Here is a 27,800-nt window from a genome sequence, read left to right as displayed (position 1 = left end):
GTGGCTCTGCATTTGGCAATTTTTTAACATCTTTCTGTATCATTAGTGGATTGTCAGTGGTAGATGGTAGGTCAGGATTTAATTCTGGTGCTTTAGGCGGTGGTATCTCTTTAAACAACCTCCAGAGATCTAATATTTCTCTCCTATTATGCAACTGCTTCCCCTTGTATTTCAAACAAATGCATGTGGCTACCATATCCAGGACACTTTTGTCAAATGACCCTCCCTCGGGCCATATCTGGGGCAACCCCTCTCCCTTCAACTCTGTGATCCATTGGTCATGATATTTCTTAATTCGCTCCGCGTACCCCGGTAGGTTCTTACAAATATGTGATAAGGGTGTTTCTGCCCCCATACTTTGTGCCCTCCTGGTACTTGCGTGTCTCTGTATATCTCAAATTAACAATGTAAACGTATCACCATGTGAGTCCTCGTCTTCTATCTCGCATTCAATAATGGGCGCCTTTGTGTTCCTCCCCCTGCCTGCACACCACAAGAATGGCTGTACGCAGTCTCTATTCTATTTTCTTTGGGGGGCACATACAAGAGCAAACCATCAGTAATCTCGACAATGTTAACCCAGAAATCAAAAATGTACACACTCACTTCACCTTATTATTCTTGTCTTTATGAAGCTTTGTCCGGTCACACTTACCATGACCATCCAATGGCTATACATTTAAGAAACACATTTTTACACACCCACCACACCAAATTATCTCCTGACGCATACGATGTGCACACACCTCTCTGTAACACTCTATTCACAATTCAATTTGCCCTCCCTTTCCTCCCTGGCCGGCTGTCCCTGTCCGTCTTATTCAGATATATGTATGCACATATATATATATATTTATAGGTTTGATCTTCACTCTTACAGTAGAACTCTCTGTCTCTTACTTTATCTCTATGGTTTTGTACTAATCACACTTTTATTTTTCCCCCAACCCTAAAGAAAAGACTAGAAAGAATAGCAGTCACTAATATATTCTCCGTGTCCCCCTTTGCCAGACACTTTTATCTTATTATCCACTTCTTCATATATTCCCAGTACTAGTCAAGATAGCACTATGCAGCGCCGCCTTCCACCCCCTCTCGGAGCTAGGTTCCCGTCACTTTTGTCTCTTATTCACCTCTTAATCCTAATGGCCATATGCAAAGAAAAAGCAAAGAAAGTCTAAGATGGTCCTTAGTAGACCTACGTGCCCCCTTTCTACCCCTCCTCGTTCCCTGTCCTAAATTTCCTCCTCCACTCCCTTTATGATCACTCGCACTCAATACTCACATGCCCGTCTTGAACCGATAGTCTCCGGAACTGGGTCCGTCCAGGCAGTGTTGCCGTCCGCTCAACAGTCAGCCCCGGCTCCGGCGAGCGGTACTCAAAGGGGATTTTTCAACCGGGATCCTGTACCCTCTCTCTGTTGAGTGTGCACTTCTGAGCGTACCGGTCGCCGTTGGCGGGCAGCCTCCCGGAGCCGGCGCACCGTGCGTATCCCTTTTCGACCGGAGATTTTCATGCCAAAAGGGGACGGTAGTGATAGGTTAGGAAAAAATAATAATAATCACGCTTTCGGGGTCACCACTGAAGGCAAGCGTCCCCAACCAGCACGATCCTCCCCGCAATGAGAGACAATGAAGGACTCTCCCAGGTTGGGAATAAAGCCAAGACAGAGTGCGGGTGAGCTTAAATGGGAGTTTATCAATCAGAATAGGGCATGCAAAGAACTCTGCAAACTCCGAGAGCGCTCTGTCTGACAATAGCAAAGACAGGCGTATATATTTACAAAACACGTCATCAGAACCTATATACTATAAGGGGCACAAGTTCAATGGGATTGGGTGGCGATGACTAGCTATAGGCGCTGCTGCGATGTGGTTGGCCTTGGCTGGAGGACATCACTGGTCAGCCTCGTGGGTTGGGCTGGGCCTGGCGGGTCGGCTGAGTTCATCCGGGCGGTGTTGTTGTGCCATTGTGGCCAGTGTCAGAGATGAATGTCTTTTCCTGACTTATTTCCCCTGGGCCATGCACACCGCAGTCATTCAGTTATTGCAATATTATCTTCTTTAGTAAATCTTTCAATAGGTTATTCTACAGGTTAATGCAACACAGGAGGAATGCACCTTGTGAGGGGTCTGATGGTCATTCATCAGTGCATGGTTACCAGTGTCCTGTTGACCGGTACCATAGGTCGAGGGGCTAAGTCTCAGGGCATGGGACGGGCGGTACATGCCTTTCTGTCTTGTTAGAAGTCGTTATGAATGGGCTGCTGTATGTTGCCACAGTATTGGGTGTCCTAATTGCACAGGGCCATAAGTCTAAGGTGATCCGGTGGGTTGTGGGGTTTAAGAGGGGGCGCCTTTGGATTTGTGTATTCAGGCAGAGGTTTACTGCTATGCTGTAAATAATGCAGGTGGCGGGCCGTGGCCTTGGGTGCTGCAGAGGGGACTACAAATCTTTGAAGCGGCTCCAGCCTGGTTGGGGGAGGTGGAGCAGCGCAGCGCGGGCCTCTGCTCTCTTGTTTGGCAGTCTTCGCAGGGTGGGAGGGGGAATGGCCTTGCACATATTCACAAAGGTATCTTCCTCGTGTGTTGCCGACTTTAGGTGAAAACATCACAAACATTTGAACACTCTATAATACTCATTTGGATTGCTCGAAAACATACATTTCAACTTTGCTAAATGTCTCTCAAATATAGCCAGTCTGAGTACCTTATTTATATACTATGTTTTAACAACTACAGCATTTAGTTATATGCATATACATTTGCAGTAAGTGAGGTAGTAGTGTGGTTAGTGGAGCACAAAGAAAGAGACTCGCCACCGTGCGTGGCGGTAGTGGCACATAAGGGCTTAGACATACACACATGACGGGTGCATTCTCACCCGTCCTTCACATGAGCCCTCTGTATGATTACACTTGTCTTCCCTTGTACTCTAGCAGCATTAATTCGGTTATGGCGCGGGACCGTGGAGTGTACGCTTCTCAATGATACATATGACAAATAGTCCGCCGGAACGCTTTTTATTATTTGCACACAACTGCAGGGGTGTGGGTCCTTCATTGCTGGTGTCATGTGAACATGCGTTCTACCATAATTACACATTTTTACAGGTTTCTTTGATAGAAGAAGTTTTGTGAAGAGAATGCGCGTATTACAAGTAGTTTTGGCATTAGTATTTGGGGACTTTTCTGCTTTCATCCGATGACCATTTTACAGTTCTCTTCATCACTCAGGCCTCGCTGGCCGGGTCATGCTGGGAGCAGTGATACACTGTGGAAGGTGAAATGTTACAGTGTTAGTATCTTACGCTAGCTCATGTCCGTCTTGTTCGTGGGAACGGGCTCACAGCGGATCTGCCAGGGTGCTGCGGCAACAGGGATAATTGAAACTCTCTGAGGGTGGGGGCCGCGCTACAGTGCGCTGAGCTCACACCATCTTTATTAGACAAAATGGTTTCTGAGGCCTAGCTAAATTCAATACGTGTGGGCAATGTCTTCAGCAGGTGAGCCCTCCACCACCTGGGCCCTGGTGGTATGAGGGGACGCCCAATGAGCCATGGCCCTCACCTGGGGAAGGGATGTAGGCAAGGGGGGTCTCTTGGACCAACGCTCCCCTACATTTCCCCCCTTTCGTTACTTAAGTAACGAATTCTTTAACTCATTCAATCTCCTACACTCTTCTTCATCAATAATTGCGTCATCCCATGCTGGTGTGCCTTTTATGGGCATCCATGCTCTGCACACCCCCCTTAAGCTCTCTCCCCTCCTAGCATATTCATCTGGGGTACAGGTCAGGTATATACATCCGCTCTCTCCTTCCAAGTCTACCCACACCTCCTGGTACCATTCTAATATATGGGGCTCTCTGATGGTGGTATGCCACAATTTGTCTACGATATCCTTGTCATGATACCTGGGCACTAGCTGATACCTGGGTGTGTCATCAGTTCCTGTTTGTACCTGCACTTCCTGCATAGTTTGTATTGTACCACGGGTGTTGCCCATTGTCACCATCATCATTGCACCATTAGGTACTGCGTTAGCACAACATTGAAGACCCACCTGGCACAGGCAAAAAATAAAGAGGAGGAACACCACAGCTGGCATCAAAAATTTCACAGTCATTCCCAGCCATGAGGGAACCCAGGAGAAGATATTGTCGAACCATGTGCTGTCTCCTGCTCCACCTTCCATTTTCATCCTTTCTCCTATGTTGTGTACTGCTTCGATCACATGGGACAGGGAGCCATTTTCTGCGTCTTCAGAAGGTACGAAAGTGCAGCAGGCACTTCCGATTTTTCGGCAAACACAGTCCTGGAAAGAAATAGCATTGTGATATAAAACACTGCTCTTGAAACTGTGTTTGTTGAGGTTAAGATCATTTATGGTACTTTCACCTGTAGCTAGAACTCTTTCCATGATCAAGGATGGAATCCTTTTTGTCTTTCGTTGGCCATCGCCTTTGAGGGATGCTCTTCTTTTTTTTCGTTTAAGAATGTCGCTCTCCTCTTCTTCCCTTTGGTCTTTCCTGATTTATCTTGGAGAATCTTGTTCTTTTTCTCCTAGTGCTGTTTGATTATGTTGGATTTTCTTCTTTTATTAATTTATCAACTGTGGATGACTGAAATTGATTTTGTGAAAGTTTCAGATGATATGTTGATTTTGTAAAAGGTTTGATAAACAAATACAATAAAAAAAAGTATGTAATAAATTACTCCTTCCTTACTCGTCCCGCTATCTCTTTCAGTCGTGTACATTGCATCGCTTTTTGGGGAATCTTAGCATGCACACCACCTGGTTTTTCATATTGTGAAAATTAGATATGCCAATAATGTGAAACATTTGAAACAGAAAATCTGTGCATGGGGTGGGCTTCCACCATTTCTTTGAGCATGCACGCTGGTTACACGTTACGCAGATAAAATAAACTGCGCGCATGTGATATTGACAATAAGGAAATGTTGTAATGAATGCCCCATTTTATCAGGGGAAATATTAAATACAGCTCTATGAGGGGGAGGTATCCATTTCAAGATATATATTTTTCTGGAGAGGTGTCATGACTGAAATTGGTTGCTAATGTTTTATTTTCTGTTTTGACTTTGCAACAGTCATGTGTGTGTGTGGGATTTATAGAGCATGAACCTAGCTGGTAAGCAACAAAGCTGTACAGAGGGGACGTACTGCGTGACCTTTTCTAATAGTAGTCAAAACGGGACAAATGGGAAAACAAAGTGCCTGTCTTGTCCTCTCTTTCCACCCCTCACTCAAATGCAATGAAGTGGATTCGTAGTTTACGCACAATAAAACAAATACAGTGGCTTTCATAGTTGCTTTATTTCACTGTGTATCAACGATTCTCCTCTACTCTTTCTGCGACTCGAAATTTACTGACACATTTTTGCCTTAGTTATGCGCGTCAGACATCGATCGCAATGTTGGCCAGCAGATGGCATTAGTCAAGTATGAGCGCTCTGGTGTCGCGTCTGTTTTCATCTGAGGATAGCAGCATACTTCACGGAGACAAACAAGGCCGAGCGCCCTAGACAGAAGAGAGAACATAACAGCACCCGAGTGAGGGAGTGGGCCACACACAAGTGAAGTCAGTCGTTCCACTTTCCACCGACATATCTTCACAACCAGTCCAACCCGTCTATAGTGACCACTTTAAATCATATTTTCTAGTTTTTGAAATGTTGTGGGGCCCGGCGAGGCCACTCGAACCGCCCCCATCAATGCTGGGGGTGCCAGCACCTTGATGTGATGTTACGATCACGAACGACGCATGCGCGAGCCTCGTTTTGGTTCGCACATGCGCATTCGGAATAAACTACGTCCGTGCGGCAATTGCCCCCGGGACTCCGGAAGGCACACACGCGTGTCCCGTGTCTCATTGCATGAATGCGAGTGCGTGTGTGTGAGCACGCGGTAGCCTGAGGCACGGGCTCACCCACAACATCTGGCGACGAGGCGGGACGCGAACGGAGCGTTTTGCTGACACAACGCGGTGTGTCAGCTGTTACGACGTTCCGCCGTTTCCCGAATCCAGCGCAAGCAAAGCGGATGTGCTTTCAAGCAAAGTGTGTGGCAGTAGCGGCCTGGAAAGGTGCTCGTGCGCTGGCCACATTTTAAAGAAACAGCATCACACCACTTTTTGGAACCCTGACAGTCCTTGAATCCAAGAGGACTGTACTGTGATCAGTGGCCAAGGAACGAGTGGTTACTGGACGACCACAAAAGTATAGAAGAAGGCCCAACAACTGAAAGCTCTACAGCTGCGTCGCTCATCACCGCACAGCTGCCCGAGGTACGTCTGCTGTCTGTCCTAGTCAGGTTTGCAGCCTCTGAACCCAGAGGAGGTGACTGTGCGACCTGTGAACATGGCGGAGAGTGACGGAGAAGCAGGGGAAGAGCAGGTGGTGGTGCGGAGACAACAGGGGTCTTTGTTACCCATGCAAGAATTCAACACGTCGGGCCCCCCCTTGAAATTAGGCCCAAGAAGGTTGTTGTGGATAAGAAAATTGGACATGTACTTTACAGCAACAGGAGAAACCAATGACGACGCAAAAAGTGCGACTCTACTGTACTCTGCGGGCATGGACGTCCTACGCATTTATGAGTCCCTCAACCTGCCAGTGGTCACCTATGACGTGGTCAAAACCGCCTTAAAGAATTATTTCATTCCGTTGTCCAATACAGACTATGAGAGATTCCTTTTCTGTAGTGAAAAACAGCGGGAAGAGGAGTCACTTGACCAATTCTGCGCTCGCCTATGTCAAATGGCCACAACATGTAGATGGGACAACGAAGAGACCATGATCAGAAATCAAGTAATCCAAGGGTGCAGCTCAGGCAAGCTCCGCAGACAGGTGTTGAGGGAGCCGGGTTGGATTCTTGTGCAGATCCTGGACAGCGGAAGGACCTATGAGCTGGCTGAATCAAGGGGTGCCAAAATGGACGCGGCAGTGTGCCCTGGCAGGTCAGAGGAGGCGTTTGCGGTGGGGAAGCAGATGTCGTCGAAGACGAGGTGGAGCCAGAAACGCCAGGAAGGTGGTCCAGCGCCAGGGGCTGCGTCCATATGTCAATATTGCGGGTATGATTTACCGCACTCCGAGGAATGTCCTGCTAAATCGAGATCCTGTGGCAGGTGCAATGGGCCCAGACACTATGCCTGAATGTGTCGTGCTCCAGCGCCAGTTGCCACGCAAAGGGGTCCAGCCAGATTAATCGGTGGCAGTTCGAGGAGGCAAAGAAGCATTGCGACAGTAGAGCAGGAGATGCAGATGCTAAACATCGCTGAGGAAGAAGACCACTTTAAATCATATTTTCTAGTTTTTGAAATGTTGTGGGGCCCGGCGAGGCCACTCGAACCGCCCCCATCAATGCTGGGGGTGCCAGCACCTTGATGTGATGTTACGATCACGAACGACGCATGCGCGAGCCTCGTTTTGGTTCGCACATGCGCATTCGGAATAAACTACGTCCGTGCGGCAATTGCCCCCGGGACTCCGGAAGGCACACACGCGTGTCCCGTGTCTCATTGCATGAATGCGAGTGCGTGTGTGTGAGCACGCGGTAGCCTGAGGCACGGGCTCACCCACAACATCTGGCGACGAGGCGGGACGCGAACGGAGCGTTTTGCTGACACAACGCGGTGTGTCAGCTGTTACGACGTTCCGCCGTTTCCCAAATCCAGCGCAAGCAAAGCGGATGTGCTTTCAAGCAAAGTGTGTGGCAGTAGCGGCCTGGAAAGGTGCTCGTGCGCTGGCCACATTTTAAAGAAACAGCATCACACCACTTTTTGGAACCCTGACAGTCCTTGAATCCAAGAGGACTATACTGTGATCAGTGGCCAAGGAACGAGTGGTTACTGGACGACCACAAAAGTATAGAAGAAGGCCCAACAACTGAAAGCTCTACAGCTGCGTCGCTCATCACCGCACAGCTGCCCGAGGTACGTCTGCTGTCTGTCCTAGTCAGGTTTGCAGCCTCTGAACCCAGAGGAGGTGACTGTGCGACCTGTGAACATGGCGGAGAGTGACGGAGAAGCAGGGGAAGAGCAGGTGGTGGTGCGGAGACAACAGGGGTCTTTGTTACCCATGCAAGAATTCAACACGTCGGGCCCCCCCTTGAAATTAGGCCCAAGAAGGTTGTTGTGGATAAGAAAATTGGACATGTACTTTACAGCAACAGGAGAAACCAATGACGACGCAAAAAGTGCGACTCTACTGTACTCTGCGGGCATGGACGTCCTACGCATTTATGAGTCCCTCAACCTGCCAGTGGTCACCTATGACGTGGTCAAAACCGCCTTAAAGAATTATTTCATTCCGTTGTCCAATACAGACTATGAGAGATTCCTTTTCTGTAGTGAAAAACAGCGGGAAGAGGAGTCACTTGACCAATTCTGCGCTCGCCTATGTCAAATGGCCACAACATGTAGATGGGACAACGAAGAGACCATGATCAGAAATCAAGTAATCCAAGGGTGCAGCTCAGGCAAGCTCCGCAGACAGGTGTTGAGGGAGCCGGGTTGGATTCTTGTGCAGATCCTGGACAGCGGAAGGACCTATGAGCTGGCTGAATCAAGGGGTGCCAAAATGGACGCGGCAGTGTGCCCTGGCAGGTCAGAGGAGGCGTTTGCGGTGGGGAAGCAGATGTCGTCGAAGACGAGGTGGAGCCAGAAACGCCAGGAAGGTGGTCCAGCGCCAGGGGCTGCGTCCATATGTCAATATTGCGGGTATGATTTACCGCACTCCGAGGAATGTCCTGCTAAATCGAGATCCTGTGGCAGGTGCAATGGGCCCAGACACTATGCCTGAATGTGTCGTGCTCCAGCGCCAGTTGCCACGCAAAGGGGTCCAGCCAGATTAATCGGTGGCAGTTCGAGGAGGCAAAGAAGCATTGCGACAGTAGAGCAGGAGATGCAGATGCTAAACATCGCTGAGGAAGAAGAGGAGGAGGATGAGGTGTTCTTCATATCGAGTTTGGCAACAGGGGCAAAGAAAAAGAGGCAGCCCAAGTGTGTTGTGGACATTCATGGGGTGCCGACACAAGTGCTAATAGACACGGGAGCCTCGTTGTGCGTGCTTACCTCCGATCACTATCAGTCAATACCGGGACCACCACCGTTGGACACTTCCACAGTGAAGATCTACACGTTTGGCCGAGACACACCTCTCCCCATTCAGGGTGTGTTTGTGGCACCTGTTTCCAGAGACAACAAAACCATAAAAGCACGATTTTTCGTCACTGACGTGAGTCCCCACTCCCTGCTCAACTGTGCGGCGTCAGAGGCGTTGGACCTCGTGCATTTTGCGTTTGAAGTCTATCAAGTAGACATTGAGCAGCTATTGTCCAGATTCTCAGGAATTTTTACAGGGGTGGGAAAATTGAAAGCTCCTCCGGTACGCCTGCATATCGATGACACCATCAGGCATACGGCCCTCAAACATAGGTGGATCCCGTTTCATCTCCCCGAGCAGGTGTAGGAAGAGCTCCGCTCACTAGTCCAGATGGACATCATTGAAAGGGTGGAAGGCCCGACGCCCTGGGTCTAACCCATAGTGGTGGCCCCCAAGCCAAAACAGCTGGGAGCAGTGCACATTTGTGTAGATATGCGCCTCCCGAATGCGGCTATCAAGAGAGAGAGACATATTACACCCACTCTTGATGACATTATTGGAGAACTACGAGGAGCGAGAGTGTTCTCGAAGCTAGATCTGAGGGCGGGCTATCACCAGCTTGAGCTCCACCCAGATTCTCGCTATATCAGGACGTTTACGACTCATGATGGCCTCTATCAGTTCAAGCGCCTGAGCTTTGGCATTTCATCAGCTGCAGAGGTCTTCCAAAATTCCATCAGGGAGGCGCTAGCAGGACTGAAAGGCGTATTAAATATGAGTGATGACATCTTGGTATTCGCCGAATCCGAGACAGAACACCTGAGAAGACTGGAACTCACACTGAAGAGGTTGGAGGCATTGGGTCTCACACTGCACCGTGAAAAGTGTGAATTTTTCAAAGACAAGATCAGGTTTTTTGGATTCATTTTTCAAGCCAGCGGGGTGTCGCCCGATCCTGCAAAGGTCAAGGACATTCGTGAGGCCACAGCACAACAGTCCCCCACGGAGGTAAGGAGTTTCTTGGGGATGGTCAATTACTGGGGGCATTTCATCAAGGGTCTGGCCTCCCTGTCGGAACCCCTCAGGGCGTTGACCAAGAATGATGCCGTCTGGGTGTGGGAAAGGAAGGAGCAGGAGGCCTTACAGGCCATAAAAAAATGCCCTGTCCGGCAGGAACACCATGGCGTACTTTGACCCTACCGCTGAGTCGGAGATTGTTGTTGACGCTAGCCCGGTGGGTGTAGGGGCTGTATTGATGCAAGCGGACAGAAGAGGGGTCATGCGACCCATCGCTTACGCGAGCAAGGCGCTCACGGACACGGAAAGGCGATATTCGCAGATAGAAAGAGAGGCCTTGGCCATTCTGTGGGGCTGTTGCAATTTTCGTCTTTACATCCTGGGCAAGCCGGTCGTGGTCGTGACCGATCACAAGCCCCTGCTGCCCATCCTGGCGGGTGTGTCATCAAAGCCACCGCCCAGAATTGAGCGGTGGATGTTGGCTCTTATGGAATATGGGGTCAAGCTGGTGTACAGGCCGGGGACCAATAACCCGGCTGACTTTTTGTCTCGACACCCAAATCATGAGAAGGCAGAACAGACCAAAGAGGTGTATGATTGCCAAGGGCTGCTCTGCCACGTCGTGGACAGTGCTTTGCCGGTAGCGCTGTCCAGACTCACTGTAGCGACAGAGTCGTCCAAGGATGAGGTATTCCACATCATCAGAACGGCTGTGAGAAGTGGGGATTGGAGAGAGGTGCTCCAGAACAATTCCAGGTGGCAGGCAGATGCCCAAAAAGACCTACAGGCACTCTGGAGGGTGAGGGACGAGCTGTCCATTTCAGACGACGGCCTACTGCCGAGGGGGAGGCAAATAGTGATTCCACAGGCACTGAGGAAGCGTGTACTGGAATTGGCCCACATAGGGCATCAAGTGGTCGCCAAGACCAAGGCGAGACTCCGACCCAAGGTATGGTTCCCCGACCTAGAAGGGATGGTTGAGCTGTTTGTGAGAAGGTGCTTGCCGTGTCAAGCAGCGAGTCCGGGGGAGAGGGCTCCACCAATCAGCTCTATGGAACGGAGCGAGAAGCCCTGGGGAACTGTCCACGTGGATTTTGGATCGACGGCTCAAGGCATGTATTTTCTGGCGGTGGTGGACCAATGGTCGAGGTATCCTGAGGTGGAGGTAGTGGAATCCACTGCGACCGAGTACACCACCAGAGCCCTCGACAAAATGTTTGCGACACATGGTTTTCCGGAGCTACTGGGTTCAGACAACGGCCCTCCCTTTACTGGCAGCCAATTCGCCCAGTATCTCAAAGAAAGGGGCATCCATCATAGGAGAGTGTCGCCTTTGTGGCCGCGGGCAAATGGGGAGGCAGAAAGACTTATGCACACTTTGAAGAAGGTGCTGAGAATATCGGCAAGTGGAGGGGAAAATCTACAGGAAAAGCTTGTGGAATTCCTGAGAGAGTACAGGACCACCCCTCATCAGTCAACGGGCGTGGCCCCCGCGGAAGTGCTGTTCGGGAGCTGCCCCCGTGGGATGATACCTGAGATAGAAGGCCGGGGACCTGGGGTCATTGATAATGAGAAAGTGAGGGAAGACCTAGAAGCAGGCAACCACAGAGAGAGTGAGAGACGGGGCCTCCAAGACAAGGAGGTCGCCGTAGGCGACTCTGTGCTCGTCCGGAACCGCCGACCGGAAGGCAAACTGTCCCTCCCCTATGAGCCTCACCCGTGGACAGTCACGCACGTGAAGGGCACAATGGTCACGGCGGCGTGTGAACGTGGGACGGTCACTTGTAACAGATCATTCTTCAAGAAGGTGGACACTTCAACGGAAGCCATTGATCGTGGAGAGGGTGCCCCCTCTGCGGATGTATGAGAAAATCCAGTGGCCGATGCCCCGCAGGACGCTGTCCCGTCTGCCGATGATCCCAGCACAGTTCCAAAAAGTACCCCGCGGTACCCTGTGCGGAGAGACAGCAGACCGCCTGCTCGCCTCAAGGACTACGTCCTGGACTCTGAAGAATGAGCCGAGTTCCCAGCGGCTCCACAACACACTTTGGGTCATATGTTTGTATTTGCCGGTTTCACTGTTCTGAAGTAGTAATGGTTATGTTGTTTGTTTTAATTAAAGAAAAAAAGGGATGTGATGTTACGATCACGAACGACGCATGCACGAGCCTCGATTTGGTTCGCACATGCGCGTTCGGAATAAACTACGTCCGTGCGGCAGTTGCCGCCAGGACTCCGGAAGGCACACACGCGTATCCCGCGTCTCATTGCATGAATGCGAGTGCTTGTGTGTGAGCACGGGGTAGCCCGAGGCACGGGCTCGCCCACACCACTTGTGTTGCCGGGATCACCCGGTTTTACGGTGTGGCAGGGCGGTCCCTGGTGGGCCGTGTGGACATGGCCCGGGGTGTCATCGCACCCATGGATGTAGGATGCATCCGGTTGATAGATCGGCGTGTGCGTACCCAGGCCACCATGCTGGCCTGAGGGTACCAAAGCAACAAGGCCTGCAGGACCGTGATCACACAATGCAGATCTACAGGCACAGAGTGGAAGACGGACACAGTAAATCCATTGTTGGAGTCTGTCGCCGTTCTACCGCACATGCGTGCAGGAGCTCCTTTTATTAGCATGGTGTGACATCTCTTAAAGATCAATATGCATATATATATATAGGAGGAACACACCACACAAAACACAAATAAAATTGTTCTTTTATAGCAGTAACTCGCTCTCAAACAGATATAATCGGAACGTATGAGCAACCAATCCAAGAACATATCCCCTTTTTCATTGACCTATCATAATACTGTGATATGCTTAGCTGTTAGCAGGGTTAAGTGGGGGGCCTCTGACATACGCAATCGGAAATGGCGTCACAGGAAGTGAACATATCCCAAATTGAAATATGCAATCAATTTGGGTTTCCCAATTGAAGAAGGTGTACAAAAAGAAGCATTTGCCAAGAAAACAGATGTTCCTATAACATTTCTGGCTAAGTGCAAAAGTTGCGTACCTTTTATACCTAAATATCTGTTACAAAACATGTCCTGTATAGTACAAAGTGAGGATTACTTTCCGGTAATCTTCCTTACTCCTAGTCCAGCTCTTCATTGTCCCAGTACCTATCATGAGGTGTCCCTCACCCACCCAAGAACTCCTTTTCTATTTATTATTTACTCCTGACCCCATGTGTCCCGCCGCCTTCCTTGGGGTTATAATTCACCTGTAACATGCCCGACCTCAGTTACATATAACCAAGGCAAAGCGCCCATTCAGCCAAGTCGGTAGAGAGAGGTGGGACAAAAGGTAATGGGATGAGGAAGAGTTAGACTAGTAGCAAAGAAGATTACAAGCAGGTAATCCCCACATTACCTCCACGTTTCCTTAATCACCTTAGGGTCTGGTTTCTCTCACCTCGTCTTGGGGTCTGGGTTCTCTCACCCCACCTTGGGGTCTGTCTCCAGGTAGTTATCACTTGGCTTTTTTCATGGCAGAGTGTGAGACCCTCCTCCTTGGTGTCTCATTGGGCCTTTCCTCCCACCTCCCCGTTCCCTGGAGTGAATGTGTACCTTCCGTCTCTGTGTGGTGCTCCTCCAGGTTTGAGTTCCAGTACGCCGACGTAGGTTCTCTTTTCCAGTTTACTTCTAGAGTTTAGCATTTGACAGAGCTGGCACTCCCTTCCCGCTGTCATCCTGTGGTTCTTCGGTGTCGGTTTCTGCTTGCGCCTCTCATTTGACGCCCAGACGCCCTCCACTGCTTGACACTCTCCAGGGCCAAGCCTCTACAGTCTATTTCTCGGCATGGCTGCCGTATGTTCCACGGGCTTGTCCGCATCTCTATCTTGCACCCTCCCACTCCCCCAGAAGGAGGTCTCTTCTCCTCTGCAGTTCTGCAGGCTACTCTCCTTCTGTGTTGCAATGCTGATTGGGTCTTTATCCTCCACACATTCAGATGGTGGGTCCATTCTCAGCTCTCTTCTCTTTGGTGTGGACAGTGCCCTAAAAGGGTCAGAAACAATACCAGCTGTTAGTATAGGAAGTTTGATGTTAATGTATAGTTTAACTCCCATGTAATCCACAAAATTATTAGGTTCCTTAGACCAGGAAGGATGTTTAGGTATAGTCTGTCCTCTAAGGGTGGCCACTCCCAGTGGGATCCCGCTTGTCCTGTCATCTAGAGGGAGTTAAACCTACAGTGCTCACCTCCCTAGTTCCAGAGGGGGTGGCTCCCCCTCTGGGAGAGGGGATGATTTTCCTGGATGTGTCACAGAACGCTCAAGAGGACTTAAGAAGACCCAAGCCAGTGAGAGTGGGCTCTAACTAATCCCAGGTACACCCGCCTTCCAGCAGTGCAGAAACTCCAGCCTCAGTGATGTGGAGGATGAAGAAGTAGGGCAGGGACGGCATTTCACCAAAATGCCAGGGGTAGCGGAAGTGACATCACATGACCCTTGGCCCCCTGATGACATCACAGGCAGGGATGTCATTTGACCCCACCCCGAAGTGATATCGCGGGAAGCAATGGAAACAACCTTTCACCCATTGACAAAACAGGAAGTGGCATCACTTAGCATAGTACACTATGAAAAATATGGTTATCATATCACTATAATGTGATGTACATTTCATACAAGAATGGATCGTCATATGTATCGTTAAGATCAGTGTGTATAGGTCCATACTACCAAATGACTGTGAATGCAAGCAGACGTCCATGACGAAATGATAATGATGTGTTATTATATAGCACTTACGCTTAAGCGCTTTATATAAAAAAAATATACAACCAATATCACCCAACCTGTGTTGGTACTCATTTATCGACCTCAGAAGGATGAACGGCTGAGTTGAGGCGTTTAAGAACAGACTAAATCAGTGACTCACCCCCTGAAGTGTGACTAAAATAAACCTTTAAGTCTAGCAATTATTGTATAGAATTCCAGAAAGACACATTATTTGGTATTCCTATCCTTTCTTATATAGGGTCAGTGCTTAAAGTGTTAGACTTGTGGCACTCCAGTTCTTATTTTTCTTCTTTTTTAAGGGGCCTGAACAAGAAAGCCAGCCACTCCAGGAGTAAAGAGCCACATGGTGCTGGCCACAGCACAGGGGCTTGCATAAAAAAAAAAGAAACAAAAGTTGTTTATTTTTTTTTTTAGTGGTCGCAAGGGAGACCACAGAGGTCGCAAGAGAGACCTCAGAGGTCGCAGTTGAGACCTCTGGCGACCCCTAAATGACATCCCTGAAGAAGGGTCCCATTCGAGCATCCCTATGAGGGGGAGAGAACCCAGAGCCCCAGGAGGACAGAACCTGGCTCAGAAGCCATGCACGACCTGCAGAGGGCATTGGTTGAGGGACAACTGGCGATCAACTGCCAGTATGTAGAGTCCCACAGAGTTCCATCCTCTGCCCAGTGATCTTCAATCTATATATGGAGCCCTTGGGAGCCCGCCTAGCCACACACAACATCCACACCCCCGTTACGTCAATGACACACAGCCATACCTCAAGTTCAACTCCATCAAGGACACGCACAGGCTCAAAACCTTTCTCTCGCTGATCCTGTTTTGGATGTCCAGTGGATGCTTGAAGTTCATCCCCTCCAAGACTGAATTTCTACTCCTCACCAACAACACAGAACACTCAGACATGCAGACCTAGCTATCAAACATGAACCCTGAGGGCTTCACACCCGAGTTCACCTCCTGCGGCAAGTCCCTCTGGTCCCACATCGACAAGCACCTCTTCTTCAAGACACAAATAGCAAAGAAACCTCAGACAGCTTGGTATCAGCTCTCCCTCCTGCGGAAAGACAAGCCCTTGCTCCCTCCGGACGGATTTAGATCCACTGTTCAAGCACTGATCCTACCCCAACTGGATGGGGGCAATGCTCTTCTCAAAGGCCCCCCGTCGTCCTCCATTGTGCCCCTGAGAAGTGTCCAACACGCGGCCCACGCCTCATTAAGGGTCTACGCAGATACAAACACATCACCCCAGCCCTCATCAACCTTCACTGGCTTCCACTGCACGCACACATCCCCTTTAGGTCTTGCTGTATCATCTTTAAGGCAGTCGATCTCAAATCACCCAGCTACCCTGCAGAGAAACTCAGCATCTCTAGCGGACAGCGCACCACCAGAAGCCAGGACACATGCAGACTTGAAATTCGCTGCTGCAAAAAGGAAAGGACCAGAAAACAAGCCTTCTCTACCTATGCCCCAAAACTATGGAACCTCCTACCCATCAGCATCAGACTCATCCCCACGCTCCTATAATTCAGAAAAGAACTCAAGACCCACCTCTTCGAGGAGTCTCTCCTCCTCAACACCTAGGCCATCCCGTCCCCCCTGCACCACCTGACTCGCTAGACCATGTCCACCCCTCTGCTCCCCGCCACCCAGTTCAGCTCCATCCCTCCTCTGTGTCCCTCTGTATCCTACCCCCGCTGCATATCTGCTCTGTTGTTACCTCTAAAAAGCGCTCTGTTGTGTATCTGTATTGTTGTATACTTCAGTAAAGCGCTCCGTGGCTTGCTTTGCGAAGTTAGGTCTGCACTCAATAAATACAATAATAATAATAAAGTAATAAAAATAACAATAATAATAATAATAATAATAAATAGTAATAAATAAAGTATCAGGAGACTGACGACCCTTGGTGGTGCCCCTAGCAGAAACAACAGGACATTAGTACCAACCACTGTACTCCAGGAACTGGGAAGTGGCTAAAACCTGTTTGTTTTCTTCGTGAACATTTGAGAGGGCAGCTGAGACAGTCGGATGGCCAAGGGTCCGTTGGGTGCAATACATAGTGCCACTGATTACTAGGGTGGCTCAGCTAGCTTTTCAGGCCCTGAACCCCAAATAAAAAAAAACCCTAACAAGATATCAAGAATGGGGTCCTGAAGCGCTTGGGGCATGATGATGAGGATTATTGGTTGTGACTTAGAGGGCAGAGGTTACACCCAAATTAAACTGCTAGACAATTGTCCTCCCGGGTGAGGGATCAATCATCTAAACAGATGGTGGGGGACCAAGGTGTTTAAGGCGGTAAAGTAACTAAGCAATTGCAAGAGCCCCTACCCCCAGACCTTCAGAAGATGGTTCGATAACTCCATGAGTCCACCCTAAAGGAAGCAGTCCAAACTGTGAATAGTTATCAAAGGGCCAACTCATTGCAGAATCTCCCGATCAGTACAAGACCAGAGGAGAAGACCCTACCGCGTCTTCAAGAAAAATTATTTGCCCAGATTTCCATCCACCTCATGGAAACCTACAGGGAAAGGCAAGGCAGAGGCCCTACCCAGCAGACAGCAGGAGACCCTCCAATCCCTGCAGCATACCCCAACAAGATCCAGTCATCATGTGTTATACTTGCAGACAATCTGGCCACATCTCCTGCTTCTGTCACAGACTGACAAAGGATGATCCCATGGAGGTTGGTTTGCTTCAGCCTATGTTAAAAGAAAAGCAAAGATACAAATTCTTCTCCGGTTGAAGGAAGAGGAGTGGATTTCTCTCTGTGGATGGGGACAAGACCCTTTCAGAAGAGATTGGGATCAAGAGGTGAATACATGGGCCGTATATACCATGGGGGATGGGTCAGAGGAATCTGTATTGCAGAGGGGCCCTTTCTGTAGTGTACTCTTGGAGCAAGAAAACCACTATCAGGTCTGATCTTCTCACCCTGAAGGAACTGTCACCAGAGAGTCTGGAAAAAAACATGTGTATTCACTGCAATGCCGACCTCTATCGCCAGGACTGTGTGGTTATTAACGTCTTGGGGCACCAAAACCATCATTGCTATAGTAATGCTAGGCCTGCCAGAAGAGGTACTAACCTAGACAGAGTTTCCCCGCTTTCAGCAGTACTTGGAGACAGCCAGATGCCGACCCCCACAGAGAATTAAACAAAGTCATGTCATTGGCTCAGAGAAAGGGGTTTCAATGGGAAGGTAGGGGCCTATTAGGTAGGGTTGATGGCATGTGACAGGGGCATGAGACTTACCCTGCCAAGTGGGGGCAAGGACCCCAGAGGTGGTGTGGGGGAGCTGAGTGGGAGCCATGTCCCCATAGCCCGACCTGCATGGAGATGTGCCTGTATATTGCTACCTCTTTCCTGGATCTGATGCCAATCAGCCCATGTTGTGGCCAGGTCTCTTTCGCCAATCTTTCTCAGGAGGCAGCAACATCTAGAGAAGAACTTGGACTACAAGTACAACAATTCACTGATGCCCAATGAACAACAACCTGCCTGAAACAGGAGGAATGGCCTGATTACCCAAATGGAAATTGACTGGGCTTCCCCAATCAGGAGTGACATGGAAGACCAAACACCTACTACAGACTGCACAGTCATGCTACAGGGGATCAGAGGAGCAGCTGTAGAGCTGGAACCAGCAGAGCACAACACAGCTTAGAGGAGACCAGAGAATCATCACCAAAGCATTTGTGGACATTAACTTACTGGAGCCAGGTGGGGAATAGAGAGTAAATGATACATAAGACTGCATGCGGTTGAGAGGAAAATGGGAAAAGGGTGGGGCTAAGAGCTTTTATGAAGACTTGCTGAGGGAGTCCGGGCCCAGATGTGGGGGAGATGAGAGGAGTTGGGATTAGGGAAGATAGGGATTGGCCAATGGAAGCAATTGACTCATTCAGCCAATTCGAGCAAAAGTAACTTTTTAGGCAGGAATGGAAGGGATACAAAAGGCTGCAGAATCAGTTGGCAGTGGGAGGTGTATTGGTGAAGTGAGAGGCAGAATGGTAGAAGAGAGCAGAAGCAGGAGTAGCTTTGGGATAAGTGAGATTTGGAGGAAATCAGATAAGATGAGGAGGGAACCAGAGGGTGGAAATAGGAGAAGGTAGAGAGAGTGGTGAGAACACGAAGCAGAGTGTGAAGAGAGACAGATAGAAAGAGAGGGTGGTAGAGAAGGGATGGGATAGGGCATTGAGTGAAAAGTTGAGAGACTTTATTGGTGGAAAATCGAGCAAGGGAAATCAGACTACTCTTCAACGTCACCTAGGAAGTCCCTGAATGAGTCAGAGAGATAAGGCTATGACATTTAGGCCCTTCGCAGGACAGGGACAGACTAGACAGTAGGGGTGCTCTGGCTAGAGAAAACCTGCAGTATAATCAGACCTTTTTAGAGAAGGGAGTGTGAGCTGAGAAGGTGGGACCCCCCTTCAAGAATGAAGAAGAAGTTACAGGGACTACCCCTAGTCTTGGATCCCCAATTGATTCTGTTGTTTAGAATTTTATAACAAAAGTGAAAAACCTATTCCTTTCATCTTGTGACTCATTGAGAAATGTGTCACAGCTGTGACTGAAACATTGATCACCTCCTGTAGAAACCCACCAATAAATCCAATAAGGGGAACCAGGCAGCAGCAACAGAGTCATGCTTATTTCAATCAGATGTGCAGAAACTGACATTAAATAGTCAGAGTATACCTACCCCAGAATTAAAGTCCGAAAACAGAAACCTCCGAATTTAAATAGGGGTTTACACTATGAGGTTGGAACAGAAAATTAGCATGATCCATTTAGTCAGTTACATTAATAATGGACAACCCACCACTGGCTCCCCGTGGCTGCAAGGATCAAGTTCAAGTCCCTCTGCATAGTCCACAAGGCTTTATCGAGCCGGGGCCCTTACTATCTACAACACTTTCTTCCTAAATGCTCTCCTGCTAGAGCCCTTTGCTCAGCCTCCTCCAACTCTCTGCGGGTGAGCCGTTTTTCCAAACAGAGATTTGGGGGTAGATCCTTATCCTCTGCAGGTGCCTCCCTCTGGAACAGCCTCCCTGCCTCTCTCCGTCTTGAGCCAGACCTCCTTAAGTTCTGGAAACTCCTCAAGGTCTTCCTCTTCTCATCCTCTTGCTCTCTCCCTCTCCACTGCTAACCTCCTTTCTCTTCTCTCCTGCTTCCCTCCTTCTTTCTCTTCCTAAACTTGCTCAGTTCGCTGACTGGTCGCCTGGTGCACTTCCAGAGCCTCACAGGTCCCATGCTCCCCCGCCAGTCTGGCACTTGCCTGCAGGCCTCTCCACTCTACTTGGCACTACTGCACTCGGAATACGTTCCTTGAGTGGGGCAATCACTCTTCACTTTACCCAGGCCCCTGCTCAACTGTGCGCACTTGCCCCCCCTCGCACTTCCTGTGTGCACACTTAAACAACCTTAAACGTATTAGGCCTAGTAGGTTTGTCTGTCCTGTCCTCCCTCTGTCTCCACTCCCAAGCTTAGTTGTGCCTGAAATACTCAGGCATAGGCGCATTAGATGTCCAGCCCCCAAGCAATCTGAAATGTCGCCAGGCCTAGTACAGTATGTCCTTTTCCCTCTCCCCTCCCCCTTCTCCCCGGACTCTCTGTCACACACTTATACTAGTAGTGATGCCTCTGGCCTAGTATGCTAGTTATTGTTGTTAGATCATTCTGAATCTTCAAGACCTAAAAATGATGACTGTATTCCCTTGTTTCCTACCCGCCTTGAAGCGCTTTGAAGCGCTTCACTTGTGCATAAGCGCTTTACAAATAAACAACTACAATTACCAGAGCATCTTCTGACCTTGAGTGTCATTGTTTAACAGCACCATGCTAGATCTGTAGAATGTCATTTGGCCTACCCATGTGACAGAGTCTCTCCCTGCAATTGATCTCTCCATCATATATAACATGACCCTCATTGTGGTTCTCAGGAACAAATACCTCACACTACGTGATGTGTTATGCATCACTGGACGTGCCTGGACCCTGAGCAGAGACTAACATCACAGCCGTATGGCCTTATGCGCTTTCTTAGACTTGTTAGCCAACCACAGTTTTGCATGGCTCCTGTAGGTCATGTCCCTAATCATGACTGTGTGGTGGTGTTCTGCCTGTGATGCCTGCAACGCCTTCACTCATAGAAAAATGAAACACTGTTAATTTTGACAGCGCCCCGCGCCCTTTGTACTTACTAATGCAATCTCATATTTGTTTTTATTTCAATTAATTTCAATTCAGAGTTTTTCTTTCCTCAAACATCCCGCTCTCAGATGGACCTTTCATTTTTAGTCTTTCATGTTCAGTAATCTGGGCAATTTAATCAGTTACTGTGTCATTCATTTTTTTTTCATTTTGATCTAATTTTCTAATTTTACGTGAAAGCATATGTGTGTGTGTTTTTCATATATATTCTATAGACATGAATTTTGTATTAAATATTTTACATTTTAGCAGCCTGCACATGAAAGGCATTGCTACGAATTTTTCAAGTGCAGCCCCTACACGTGAAGGAGGCAATCACAGCGACAAGAATTAGGGGAATAAGTAACACCCACAAATAAGAATCGCCCAATTCAAACATCTTAGTGACGTGGCACAGTATATCCATTGTCATACCGTGAGATACTGTCCAATTAGCTAATTTAAAGGTATTTTTTTACTTTCATCTGTTATCTGTAGAACATAGAGTTCTTGGTTGACATCTTCAATTTTCTCTATCTATGGCAACAATCCTAACAAACTGTCAAAACGGTAAGGCATTAGACTTGGCCAGTTAAATGTAACTTCATATTTTAGATGCACTCGCCATTTAAATTCTGCAGGCCAATAAACATAATGGGCCTGATTACAGGTCTGGCGGTAAGCTTGCCGGTGATACAGGCAGCTTGCCGCCAGATCTGAAAAAAATGACCGGCGCCTGACTTCCCGGTAACACCCGGGGTATTACAACCCCAGCGGCCAGGAAGTCAGGCACCAGTAATTTTGTAAGTCCCCATTCCCAGGACTCCATGGGAATGTGGACCACGGAAGCACCAACACCGTTAATAACGGTGCCAGCGCTTCCGTGAAACTCTGCCGACAGGTGCCGTCCTGCCCGCCATGTCTGACCCTGGTGGGCAGGACGGCACCCACTCGCAGAGTCGTACTGTGCCAGTCCGGGTCCCAGTAGGCTTATCGGCACCATTGTTACCGGACCGGCACAGTCAGAATGAGGAGGCCCTATGTCTCTCAGTTTCTGTAATTAACACAAAGATCGCATCACTTGGTAGTTCCGCAATCGGGTGAATGCAGCTCTCGTTGGCAATAAATAATCTAGTTCCATTCTACTTCAGGCCTTTAGCTACACCTTCCCAGCATATTCGTCCTTCGACAGTCAATACCTGACCGACAGTCCATACCTGGCCGACAGTCAATACCTGGCCGACAGTCCATACCTGGCCGACAGTCCATACCTGGCCGACAGTCAACACCTGTTCATTCTTTGGACCTCTGGTGGTTCTTTCATCCACAAGGTCCAGTCATTTCCCATTCTGCTCCACGTATCTCACTTTAGGTCAGGAACCCTTACAATGTAGCGACTGGGTTGTTTGGGGACTTGGATCTGCAATACGGATTGATGAATCGGCCAATGTCATCTGCAATCTGCCCACATGCCAGGTATTATCCAATATGTTGGGACCTGTATTCCCTTGATGGGCCATACGCATTGAAGGGACAATGTGCCATCTCAAAGTCACATTGCCAGCTGGAACACTTCCCAGGGTCGCAGCACTGCCAGTATTGCAGCATTTTCCTCTAAGGCTTCCCGTCAGGCCTGGCATTTGTTTTAATCTGTGATGAGTCTCAGTTGGTTATTTGGGTAATCTTGAACTTCTCCATATAAGATATCCACATGTATTCTTCAGCGTGGAGCTGAATATTTAAATATTCAAATATGGTACTTGTTAGCACATTTTGTGTGATACTGCTTAGATCTTAAACAAGTCTAACACTTATAGCAGGGACCCTAAATAAGAAAGAATAGGATTAACAAATAATTTGTCCTTCTGGAATTCTATACAATCATTGTTAGACTCATTAAAAGTTTATTTCAGGCACACATCAGTGGGTGAGTCACTGATTTAGTCTGTTTTCTTAAGCACCTCAACTCAGCCTTTCATCCTTCTGACGTTGATAAATGAGTACCAACACAGCTTGGGTGACATTGTATGTATATTTTTTCTATGTAAAGCGCTTAAGCGTAAGTGCTATATAATAACACATCATTATCATTTTGCCATGGACGTCTGCTTGCATTCACAGTAATTTGGGAATATGGGCCTATACACACACTGATCTTAACAATACATATGGCCATCCATTCTTGTATGAAATGTATATCACATTATAGTGATATCGTAACCATATTTTTCGTAGTGTACTTAGGAACAATGCTATGTGATGCCACTTCCTGTTTTGTCAAGGGGTGAAAGGTTGTGTTCCATCACTTCCTGTGATATCACTTCGGGGTGGGCTCAAATGACATAACTTCTTGTGATGTCATCAGATGTCAAGAGTTGTGTGATGTCACTTCCGCTACCCCAGGCATTTTGGTGAAATGACGTCCCAGCAGAAATCGGTGCTTAAAGTAATTTTTACAATGTGAGCCTGCCAATGGTTGCATATGCAAGCTTTTCACATTGCAGTGTGTTTATAAGACCTCCCTCATGTTTTCATGAAGTCTTATAAACACACTGCAGTGTGAAATGCTTCATAAGGCTCCGTTGGATTAATATAAAAGATTTTATCAAAAAGCTTGAATATTAAAGCTTTTATATGCTCAAAGTAATTTTTACAATGTGAGCCTGCCAATGCTTGCATATGCAAACTTCTATATTAACGCAACACAGTCTTTTTTAAATAGAGTATACCAGAGCAGGGCTTGCACAACCTGGCCAGGGTCATAGCCCCTTTGCCCCGCCCCCTCCTTCCACAGCCCCGCCCCTCCAAAGAGGTGACAGTACCCCCAATATATTTTTTCCATTTCCAACACTGATAGTAATACAGATGGGTATTTCAAAATAAAAGAAATAAAGCTTGAAAAAAACCAGGAAGCTATTAGTAGTAGATGGCTGCACACCCAGCAGTGAGAGTGTAATTGGGGTGACTAATGTTCTGTGCAAAACAATGACAACAAGGAGGTAACTTTATTACATATTTTCTTGCGCTGTGCGTAAGGCTTGATAGTATAGTTGTAAAACCCAGAGGAGATGGTTTAGTTTCATGCTACTTTGCTGGTAGTTGTTGTTAGCAGTTACCCAGACTGCCCGCCCGTGAGCCCCCCACTCGCATACACCCTGACACAGAGACTGGATGTGCTTCGTGTGGGCTCCCCGGTGGCTCTGCGGCCGCCGGGAACGCCCTGTTTATTTATACAGCGCACGCGACGGAGTGAACGTCACCCCGTCCCGTGCGTGCCCTTAAAGGGCCAGCGCCACACTCCTTCTTTTCCATAACAATAAAACTTGAAAAAGGATGGTCTAAACTATCGCACATTTAACAGCACACATTAGAGCACCCACACGTCCCCCGTTTATTGGCAGCCACCCTGGATCCCCCGATGGCACTTTGCCCAACGGCCTGGGCGTATCTACCGACCAGCCTTCCCATCTCAGTCTGTCACATAGTCTGTAAGGCGGGCAGGTTTCCCACGCCCTTTTCTCAGGGGGTACCTCCTGCCAGCCTCTCTGGTCAGTATCCCTTCGCTTGGCCCCCCACGGGCCGGAGAGTCCACTGTGGGGGGTCGACCCCCTCCTTCGTCCGGTGCTTGTTCGAGGTCCATGTCCTCCATGGCCTCCGCCCTCGGCTCACCCAGTCTCTTAAAGAAGCTGGCATTCCTAGTCACTGATGTTGTTCCATCGGATGCGGTCACCATGGACCCCTTGACCGCCACCACGTCCAAAGGAGCTGGTTCATACGTGAGAGACAATTTGCCCTGTGGGTGACGATTCCGCACCAGCACTTCGTCTCCTGGAGCAATCCTTGGTGGTCTCAGACCTCTTCTGTTGTTTTACATTTCAGTCCTTGCCCTTCTCTCCTCTTCCACCTGATCATTGTCAATGACAGCCGGCTCTCGCTCCCCCACTTCAGGTATAATGTCTCTCGGGCAACGCTGGACCAGTGCCTCTGCCGGTGCCACACCCGTAGAGAAGTGGGGGGTCATCCGGTATCCCCGCAGGAAGACATACAGCGCCCTTTGTAGGAATTCGCCCTTTCCTTGAGCGATCCTAAACACTTTGTTTAGTGTGCGCATCATGCACTTTGCCTCCCCGTTGGCCCCAGGCCAGAGTGGAGTGACCTTTCTATGATGGATGCCGTAGTCCTTCATGAGGTCTGCGAAGCTCTCTCCTTGGAAGGGCGCCCCATTGTCAGAGCACAGGACAGTGGGTAGGCCGTGGGTGGCAAAGATCTTCTCCAGTGCTATCACCACCTTGTCGAACGCCACCGACTCCACAAACTCGACCTCGGGGTACCGAGACCACTCGTCCACCACCACTAGGAAGTGAGCGCCCTTGGTTGTGGACCCACAGTCAGCATGAACCACTTCCCATGGCCTGGTCCCTCAGGGCATCGTTTCGATGGATGGTTCGCGCTGGGCCGGTGAAGCAGCCTGGCACCACACACAAGACGACACAAACTCCTCCACTTTCCTTTCCAGCTCTGGGAACCACACCTTTTGGCAGAGACGAGCCTTTGTTTTGGGGGCGCCTTGATGACCCTGGTGCGCCAGGGCGATGATTTGCTGAACCTTGGCCTGGGGGACCACAATCCTGTCTCCTCTCAGCAGGAGCCCAGACTCCGAGAATGTCAATTCTTCGCGCACCTGCCAGAGTTGCTCCAGCGCTACTTTGGCCTCATTTGTTTTTCGGCCCAAAGCTTCCAACACAGTCTTCCAGGCACCTTGCCCCATGGCCGTCTTCAGTATTTCAAAACACTCATCATTTTTAGACGCCTGCTCCAACTCCTCCACCTGCATCGAGTTTGGGGTTGCCGTTTCAATGACAAGCCAAACATGTTCACCTGCTTCCTCTGCCAACGTGGACACCTGGGAGCCCCTGTCACGCTCACCTGATTCCCACGGAGGCGCAGGTCTGGCTTCGAGTGCTGATGCTTCTTCAATGGTGAAGCGCAGGACTCTGAGGATGGACAGGTAGGGCCCCTCTACTCTGGCTTCTCTGGCTCGCAGGAATATTCCCCTGTGCGTGAAAAGGGAGTATTACCTACTGACGGAATAATGCTCAAGCCTCCCACTCCCTTCCAACCCTCCACGATACCCTTCCACGATTCCCCGTGAAGTCTCACCTTAGGGTCTGGAAGGATGAGTTCTCCATCCTGCTTCTGATGCAGGGGCGCGTTGAAACCCAGTTACTTCACTGGATTGAGGTTTGATGGGAGTTCAAATAAGCTTCACTATTCAGGTAAGGCGCTGTAAGAGTTCTGTAGCAAGTTCAAAAGTTCAAGCTTAATAATAATGTTCATTGTCTTATTGCAGCAAGCGCTAACGCTTATGTCTTTTTCCCCTTAGGGGCCGGGGTTCGGAATGCCGGAGATATGGCGCCGACCCGAAGTGAAACGTGCAGTTCCAATAAATGACAGGTAAGTTCTGGATGAGCGTTCGGGTAATGTCTTTGAATTCGCTCATTCAATGTCTTTGTCTTTTTTCCCCATAGGGGCCGGGGTCCGGAATGCCAGGAAGCGGCAGGACCCGAAATGAAATGGGAATGACCCAACATGTAAGTCTTAGAAGGAAACTGAGCTTTTCCTATTCCCTTCCTTCTCTCACCTTGTGTTCTTGTCTTTTTCTCTCTAGGCTCTGGGAAGTTGCTGCGGATCCGGATGATCGCTGCTGAAGATGGAGGTGCCCAGGAAAGGTGAGTGAAATGCAGCGCTGCAGCGATCGAAGCGAAATGCTTTTAAAAATGATGTCTTCCCTTTCAGGATCGTCGGTGTGATGTCTCCGTGATGCAGCTTTAGCAGGTAAGGTCTTCTTTCTCTCCAATTCTCTCTTATCTCCCTTTGCAGGTGACCCAGGATGCTGACAGGCGTGGCTGAAGTCCAGATGCAGGAGCTGACACGGTGAGCGTCCAGCTGCGAGGAGCAGAACAACGCGAAGCGTGAGTTGCTGATCGGGCGTGGTTTAAATAGCTTTGGAAGAAGTTCCAGGTATGTATCCTTCCACCGATCAGGTATGTATCCTTCCCCGATCACAGCCAGGTGGAAAGTAGTCCGACAGGTAAAGTAGTTCCAGTCAGGCCTCAAGAGGGCCTGGATGTAGCAGCATGGTCTGCAAACACTTGAACACATGTCTAGCTTTATGAGCCTGGCGCCTAAGGCGCCAGGACAGGGGTCCAACATGAGCCTGGCGCCTAAGGTGCCAGGACTGTGTCCAAAGGGCCCCAGCTTGGGCCCGCTGGCACTTCCCTGGGGGGAATGATGCCTGCCTCTGGGATTGCTGGGTCGGACCTGGCTCCTTGGAGGTAGGCATCATGACAGCCCCCTCTCGGATGTCTGGAGAGATAGTCAGCAGCGTTGTTACTTCCTGGACGATAGATCAGCGAAACTCCATACTCGAGTAGCGTGAGCATCCAGTGCTCCATCCTCACTGGTGGCTTTGATGAGGACCCAGCCATGATGGGCAGTAAAGGCTTGTGGTTCGTAACCACAGTCACTGGTCGCCCCAAGATGTACAGGCGAAAATGTCTGCAGCCCCACAGCACTGCCAGGGCCTCTCGCTCGATTTGTGAATACCGTTGCTCCGTGTCGGAGAGCGCCTTGCTGGCGCATGCTATCGGGCGGATTTCCTGATCACTCCCGACTTGGGTGAGGACCGCCCCCAGACCATAGGGGCTG

The sequence above is a fragment of the Ambystoma mexicanum genome, chromosome 5q (genome assembly GCF_040938575.1).
Source record: "Ambystoma mexicanum isolate Mex_15411 chromosome 5q, UKY_AmexF1_1, whole genome shotgun sequence".
Classification (NCBI taxonomy): domain Eukaryota; kingdom Metazoa; phylum Chordata; class Amphibia; order Caudata; family Ambystomatidae; genus Ambystoma; species Ambystoma mexicanum.
The sequence above is the reverse complement of the archived record's forward strand: the minus strand, read 5'-3'. Positions refer to the sequence as shown.